This window comes from Tupaia chinensis, unplaced genomic scaffold (genome assembly GCF_000334495.1).
Source record: "Tupaia chinensis unplaced genomic scaffold, TupChi_1.0 Scaffold000042_2, whole genome shotgun sequence".
Taxonomy (NCBI): domain Eukaryota; kingdom Metazoa; phylum Chordata; class Mammalia; order Scandentia; family Tupaiidae; genus Tupaia; species Tupaia belangeri.
In genome coordinates, this window is record NW_006159498.1 from 653,158 (window position 1) to 661,019 (window position 7,862).

The following is a 7,862-nucleotide window of genomic DNA, read 5'->3' on the forward strand; positions in this document are numbered from 1 at the left end:
GGAATGCCTCTCTGAAGGCCGGAGTTCTCCGCCCAACCCTGTTCCAGGAACGCGCGGGCAGCGCCCGGCGGGCAGAGGCCCCGGCTCCGGTGGCAAAGACGGGGGTTCGAGACCTAGCCCAGCCCCTCACACCGGTCCGATGCCAAGCTGGTCTCTGCCTTGCTCCCAGCCTGTTTTCCTCACGGTGGACTAAGGATGAGCCCGACCCCAAGCAACTAGGTTTCCCCTCGCTCCTTATTTTGGTCCCAGCAGTTGGGACAACCTGCGTCCCAGCCTGGGCGCCTGTGATTTCCCCTGCGCCCTCAGCGCGTGTGACTGCAGTTAGTGCAGTGAGTGCGTCCTGGCCAGCGAGAAAGCCCGCACCCGGCTGAGATGCTTCTGCCTCTGCTGTGGGACCGCAGACTCCCGTTCTTGAGCGTGTTTTGTTTGGGCTAATTCTGAGCCCCCACCCAGTTATTTTCCTCCTTCTCTGCTCTCTGGTGGCAAATCACGGTTCAAAAACAGCTCTGCTGCTGTTGGCCAACACCACCATTTTGCCATTGGCCTGGAGGAGACCAGGAGAGAAAAGGGCTTTAGCATCAGCATCACCGGTAGGTGAGCCTCTGAATCCCGTGGCAAGTCTCTCTTCATTCGTGCATGCTACATCGGTCTCCCCTCCAGAGCCTGAAGCATGGAGACTCGATCCTGAGGCATCCCCAGTGCCTGGCACAGCGCCTAATACACAGTAGGTGTGCTCGTAACCTGGTACACAGACGGAGACATAGTAGGTGTTCATAATACAGTTCACAAATGAACACGTGTAATGGTCTTAGCATGAACAAATGAACACATAGTAGGTGCTCATAACCTGTTGCATGAACACGTAATAGTGTGGGTTTTTTTTTTTTTTTCCTGCTAGTGGGTGCATATGTTTGCCATAGAGAGGCGAATCCCACCCCCATGAGGGCCACACAACAATCTCTTCTTCTACCTCTCTTTTCGGGATTTTGGGTATGCATACACATATGCCTAGTATTTTTCAAGCTGCTGGGTCCAGACTCAGACCCTGAAGTTGGCCATGTGGGATCCAGCTGCCTTAACCACCATGCCCCCAGCTAGTCCTATGGTCATTATGTTTCAAGAGAATAGACACATAGGTTCTCATAGTAAATGGACACATAGTAGGTGCTCATGACATCTTGTGTGAATAGGCACATGGTAGATACCCGTGACCTGTTGGTTTGATACATGAAACAGATTTAAAAAGACTTATGTAGCCCTAGCAAAGGCCTGGAAGGCAGGGATTTGGAGGTGACCTTCCGACTCCCCCCCACCCCCAGTCCAGTTTCCTGAGTGTGGATAATGTGAAGTGTGGCCGGGTTAAACATTAGCTGGCAGATGGACCGGGAAAGCCAGCTCTGGGACCTAGTGCTTTCAGGAGGGGGCTGTTAAGGGCCGACTCTCCAGGTCCCTGGACCAGCCTGCCAACATTGAGGGCCATAGCGCGCCCCCTCCCGGCGCCTGGAACTGCTGCGACTCATTTTCTGCACATTGCCTCAAGGGAACACCCCACCCCTCTGGATTCCCACATGTGGTTGAATAACAGTATGTCCTGAGGCTGTGGTGAAGATTAAAGGAGGTTACCTCTCAATACATGTTTTTTTTTTTTTTTTGAGAGGTTTTCACTATAGGGCGTATGCGCTTGCCAGACAGACAGAGAGAGACACACACACGGGCCAGACAGACAGACACAGAGACAGAAAGCGAGAAATCAGCCCCCAGGGGGGATGGTCATGCCACAATCTCTTCTCCTCCATTCTCCTCTCGGGATCTTGGGCACGCACACAAACGCACCCCGCGTGAGTTCCAAGCCACTGGGTCCAGGACGTGAACCGTGGTCGACTACGTGGGAGTCCAGCGACATAGCCATTACGCTAACTGCTGGTTCCCATCAATACATGTTAGAAATCACTGCTGATGTCAGGCCTGATCCACAGCTTGCTGGCTCCAGAACCCAGCTCGTTCCCCCTTTGCCATCAGTAAATCCCCTAATTCGGCTATTTGGCTCTTGCAAAACCAACAACGGTGGGGAAAAACTGTAATGCTGGCAAGCAGATCCAACCAGGAACCCCCAGTTCTCAGCCAGACCAGATCACCCTCTTTCCCAGACATTTTCATTAAATTCACAACAGCCCTGAGGACGTAATGATTCTGTCATGATTCCCACTCACCAAAGAGGAAACTGAGGCATGGAGAGATTAATTAACTTAGTCAAGGTTTTATATAAAAACTACTGGGACGCACCGTCTAGATTGCAATCTCAGTAGGGCTGAGGTTTGGTTCCAAATCATATTCCCTAACCCACTGCCTCCCTGGGGCATCAGATAATTGGCAAGACACAGCGGGGGTGGGGGGCATAAGTGAGGCAGGCTCTGAGCCTTGTCTCTGAACTCTGTTTTCCCAGAAGGCTGCACCTGCCACAGCAGGGGGCCAGGCCTGGATTCCGTCTGCACAGTGAAAGGTGGGGGGAGGGGAGCCCTCTCCCCCTGCCATCGTGGGGGCCTTCCTCTCTCCAGGAATTCTTTTTCTTTTTCCTTTTTTGCTATAGGACATGTGGGCAAGCTAGAGAGAGAGGGAAAGATAAATCACCCCCCAAGGGGATGACCACTTTGTAATCCCTTCTCTTCCCTTCTCCTCTCTAGATTTTGGTCACGCGTACGTACACACCTGGCGTGTTTTTCAAGGTCCAGGACTTAAACCACAGGGTCAGCCATGTGGGATGCAACACCTTAACCACCATGACACTGGCTAGCCCTTTCCAGGCCCTCTCCTACTCTGAGCAGCTGTCTTTCCTACAGGGAGAAAACTATAAGTTCCCCAAGGAGCAGGACTAAGGGTCATTGTCTGCTTTGTCCCTCCCATCAGAGTCCTGCACGCCACCTGGCACACGGTAAATGCTCCCAAAATATTACTGACTGACATATTTGAGAGCCAAAGAGGGTCTACTAATTTTTTACTAATAAACATTTGTCAAATATCACCTAGTTGTCCACTTATTCAGCAAATGCTTATTAAGCTCATATTTTGTGTTTGTTCAACATTTTTTTTACATTCGTTATAAGGCACATGCAGTTACCCGAGAGAGCTACAGGGGTTCCCTAGGGGAGATGGTCACACACAGCAGACTCTTGTCCATTCGTCTGTCTAGGATTTGCAGACATGCACGCACACATGCCTGGCATGATTTTCAAGCTGCCAGATCTGGGACACGAACTGTAGTCAGTCATGTGGGAGTCCAGTGATAACCACTATGCCATTATGCCACCTGCTGGGTCCCCAACATCTATTTTTTTTAAGTTGATTTATTTTTCTATAAAAGAGAGGGAAAGACAGAGAGGCAGGGACCCCACCCTCCACCCCTATCCCCTAGCCCCAGCCAGCCTGGATCACGGGCATGTGCTCCTTGATGCCAGCTGTGTATGAGTCCCTAGGACACAGACTGAGGGCCTTCCCTTGTGGTCCAGCTTAAGGCTGCTGCACACAGTCTGGCCCGTTCACTGAGCATTTATCAAAGGCTTCTTGTGTGCTGGGCTCAGCAACCCCACCCTTGCCTTTAAGTAGGTTTCTGGGACTAGTGGGAACCCCTCATCAGAGGGACACAGCTCACTCATTCACACACATACACCTGCCTTTTGTGGGGAGGTATCCTAACCTGTATAACATATGATCTTTTTTTTAAAAAAATTATTTTATTGAAAAAAAGAATTATTTTATTGAACTGTATTTATTTTACTTATTTTAGTTTGACCAGAGAGGGACAGAGAGAAAGAAAGAGAGATGGAAAGTAAGAAGGCAAGCCGCCAGGTCAGGGACTTGAACTGTGGTCACCCATGTGGGAGTCCAGTGCCCTTAACCACCATGCCTCCTGCCGGCTCCATAAAGCATGGCCTTTTTTTTTTTTTTTTTTGTAAATAACTTTTTCTTTTTTTAAGAATTATTTCATTTAGCTTTATTTATTTATTCATTTGTTTAATTCAATTTGACCAGAGGGGGATAGAGAGAGAGAAAGAAAGAGAGAAAGCCACCAGGTCCAGGACTTGAACCACAGTCGACCACGTGGGAATCCAGCGCCCTTAACGACCATGCCACCTGTCGGCTCAAGCATGGTCTTAATAGATGGCTCTAGGCCCAGCAGCACAGCAGTGCTGAGAGTGAGCTGAGAGTGAGCAGCACAGGTGAACATAAAGGAGCACCTGTGTTGCAAATGTAGGCAGATGGAGGAGGAGTGGCATCAGGCCCCAGACTCTGGCTCTGAACTTGACCAGACCCTGAGCCTTTCTGAGCCTCAGTTTCCCCATTCGTGGAGTGGTAATCCTCAGGTGCCTTTCACAGGGCTGTGTGCGGCGCAGTGGAGAGCACACAGCTGGGGCTTCCACCAGTGTCTGGCCAGGAGAAAGAACACAAAAGAATGGTAGCGGTTAGTTATTAATGAGGCTGCAACCCCAGTGAGTGGGCTCCGCACAAGGAGGGCACCATGGAGGGAAATAGAGTCAGGGTGACTTTTAACCTTGAATGACAGCAGGGCAAGCGTCTTCCCGTTGATATTGGCTTGCCAGGCTGGCAGGGCTGGGGCTGTCTTTGGGTGGGGTGTTTATTCTGGGACACAGCCCTGGCTGCTCCTCACACCAGGGAGAAAGGAGGGCTTCGAGTCAGAACAGAGGCCTGTCCTGGGCCTGGTGCATACGAGGCAGTGCCACCTGCCCGCAGGGCCAGGGCTGAAAACGCCCAGGAGGCGCAGCCCAGGGCCTGTCTGGGTCCTGCAGATTAGGATGCAGTCTCCCTGGGAGCTCACCTGGCCATGGAGACCTGCCCTGGAAAGCTCCAGCTGCTCAGCCTGTGAGGTTTGGAGCTGGGCCCTGGATAAGGCCCTGGGCTGGGGGAGGTGGGAAGTCAGTACTGGCTTCCCTGCCTTCAAAAGGGCCCTGAGTGCCTTCATCAGGGCTGGCTTCCGGGCCCTGCAAAGGCCCTTAGAGGAGTCTGTGCTTGGTTGCAGGGTCTGCTCTCCGCATCTTGAAATTCTTACAAGGCCTGCATTTTCACCTCTCGGCACGCACGCAGCCTGTCCTGCTCTGCATTGATTCCCCCAGTACTGGTTTCTCACTCACGGGGAACTCAGACCGGCCCTCAGTCACGCCCAACGACAGGAGTGCCTCAGGAAAACCCCGTTTCCTCGAGTGGTGGAGACAAACACCTGTCTCCCTTCGCGAATAGCCTAAGGCCTGCAGTGTGATCCCGGGTAAGTCACTCCACAGCTCTGAGCTCCTGGGTGCTAACGTTGTACTTACCTCAACGCAGCTGTAGGGAGGTTTAAAAGAGGCAGTTCATAGAAAGGGCATAGCGTCTGACACAGAGTAATCGCTCAGGAAATTAGAACTATTACTGTGTTTTCAAAATGAGGATTATCTGGGGCGCTAACTTCGGGGGAGTGGAGGGCTCTGCCTCGGATCCCTACCGCCCTGCTCCGGGGAATGGGGCCAGCCTCCCCCGGGTCCCGCCCCCTGCCTTCCGAGCGAGGAGACCCCTCAGGGCGGGACGAGGGGGCGGAGGAGCGGGAGCGACACATTTTTGAGTCGTGACCAAGTGGAAACTCCCTCCCCGGGGCGGAAGCCGGGGGCGCCCCACTGGGGCCTGAGCCTCTGCTGGGGCGAGATCCCAGGCCCGGGGCGGGGCGCCCAGGAGAGCCCGGGCCCCGCCCTCGCCCGCCTCATGAATATGCATGAGCCGGCTTGCGAGCGGGCGCCCCCGGCCCGCTGGCTCCGCCCCAGCCGCGGGCCCTCGACTAGAGGGGCGGGGCAATATAGGGGTGGGGCAACGGAGGGCGTGGTCAGGCCGGCGCCCCGCCCCTCCTGCCCAGCTCCGGGCCTCCTTCCGGCGGGCGCGCCTCGGACGTGACCTCCGGCCCTGGTGGTGCGACTGTCGGTCCTCGCGCAGGTAGGGCGGCCCACTGTCCCCGGCGTGGCGACCTCCAGGACCTCGGAGGGCTCCCTGGCATGCCCAGAGTCATTCATTCATTAAGGCGCTGAGGACATAGGATTGCCGACAGCCCTGTCCTGTGTGCTTCCGTTCCAACGCAGGAGGCCACTCGAGGGCCGAAGTAAGACTCTGAGTACCGAGGCGAGGACGTCCGGGCAGGGGCCGTGCAAGGAGCGAGGGGTCCGGACATGCGGGCAACCGACAGGACACTCCAGAAAGAGCACTCCAGGCCTGGGCACGGGAGCATCCAGGCTCGGAGGCCTGGTGCCTTGGATGTAGAGAAAGAGGGAGAAAGGATCCCACAGAGTGGACTGCAGGTCCTGGGGCTGTACTGGTGTACCCAGAATACAGAGAACGTAGAAGGGATTGTGATGTGGCCATGGGGTAGTGGTGTGCTTTCTCACTTCCTGGCAAAAATTTTAAAGAAAGAAAAGGGGCGCCAGCAGGTGGTCCACCACAGCCCCTGACCTGGAGGCTTGAAATCACACCATGCCCTTGTATGTGCCCCAAATCCCAGGAGAATGGAGGGGAAGGGATTGCCAAGTGCCCATCCCCCTGAGGGGGTGATTTTGCACTTTCCCTCTCTCTCTAGTGAGTGCTTGCACCTTATGGCAAAACCTAAAGAAAAGAGAAGAAATGGAAGAATGGGATGGTGATTATAATGGCTCAGGAGCTGAGCAGATGCCAGGCAGCAGGCTAAGCTTTGTGTAGATTATTCCTTTCATCAGGACCTGGGGGGGGGGGGTGTTAAGTAACTTGTCCAGTGTCACATGGCTTGGAAATGGCCAAAACAGCTTTGGAACCCAAGGAGACACTCGGACTGAAATACCCCCTGGGGGGCTTACCTGGACAGTAAAATGAAAGGAAGTGTCCCCAACTCAGGCCTCAGTTTCCTCAGAGTGCTGAGGGGAGGGGAACACTGCTCTCCTGAAGGGGAGGATGGGCAGGCAGGGCTTCTGTTGAACCTAAGCCAGGCTGGTGCACCGTACACCCAGCACCCAGTCACCGGGTCCTGAAACCCAGCCCGGAATCAGTGCACAGAGCAGGAGAGCAGGGCCTTTGCCGGTGTAGGTTCTCAGGGAGAGGCTTTTGTTGTCTGGGAAGCATTTGTCACCTCTCCAGGCTCTGGAGCAGGTACAAGTGGCTTCGGGAAGGGTGGGAGCCTGGAAAAGGCTGCTTCTGGTGGTTGGGGGGGCGGGGCAGGGGAGGTGGAGCTGCGTATGGCTGAGTCTTCAAGAAGTAACAAAGGCAATGCCAGCCAGGCGGCCAGGCGGACACGGCTGGCCGCCAGCCACTGCGGAAAGGCAGAATCACCCAGATGTCCTTCCTGGCCTGGAGAGATAACAGCCCCCCAAGCCCTCTGACACTGCACCTGCTGCCCAGGCGAGGGGGAAGGTCGGCTCCTGTCAGTGGCCTCCCTGCGTTGTTGGGAGGGATGCTGTCACGCTCCTGCGAAGATCCATCTGTGCCTCCCAAAGTGCTGGGGCTCCCTAATGGGGTCAGGGACGGCAAGAGTTCTAGAATTTACTCAGGTTCTAGTCTTGGCCTTAAGGCTCTGATGTGACATGAGGGTCATCTCGCCCAGTGTTTGTGGAGGGAGTCCCCCCACCTCAGGTGGGCAGTGAATCTGAGGTTCTGATAGGACAGGACCAAAATGGCCCTTGCTCTCAGACCCGTTTCATAGATAATGTAGGTGTAGAGAGAAGCTCAGAGAAGGTAAGTGGCTCACCCAAGGACACACAGCTCTAAAGTGTCAGAGACAGGATTCAGGTCCAATCTGTGACTCTCTGCAGCAGAGAAGACTTACTTTGCATTTGGCCACATACTTGCCATGGTGGCTCCTTCCTTGG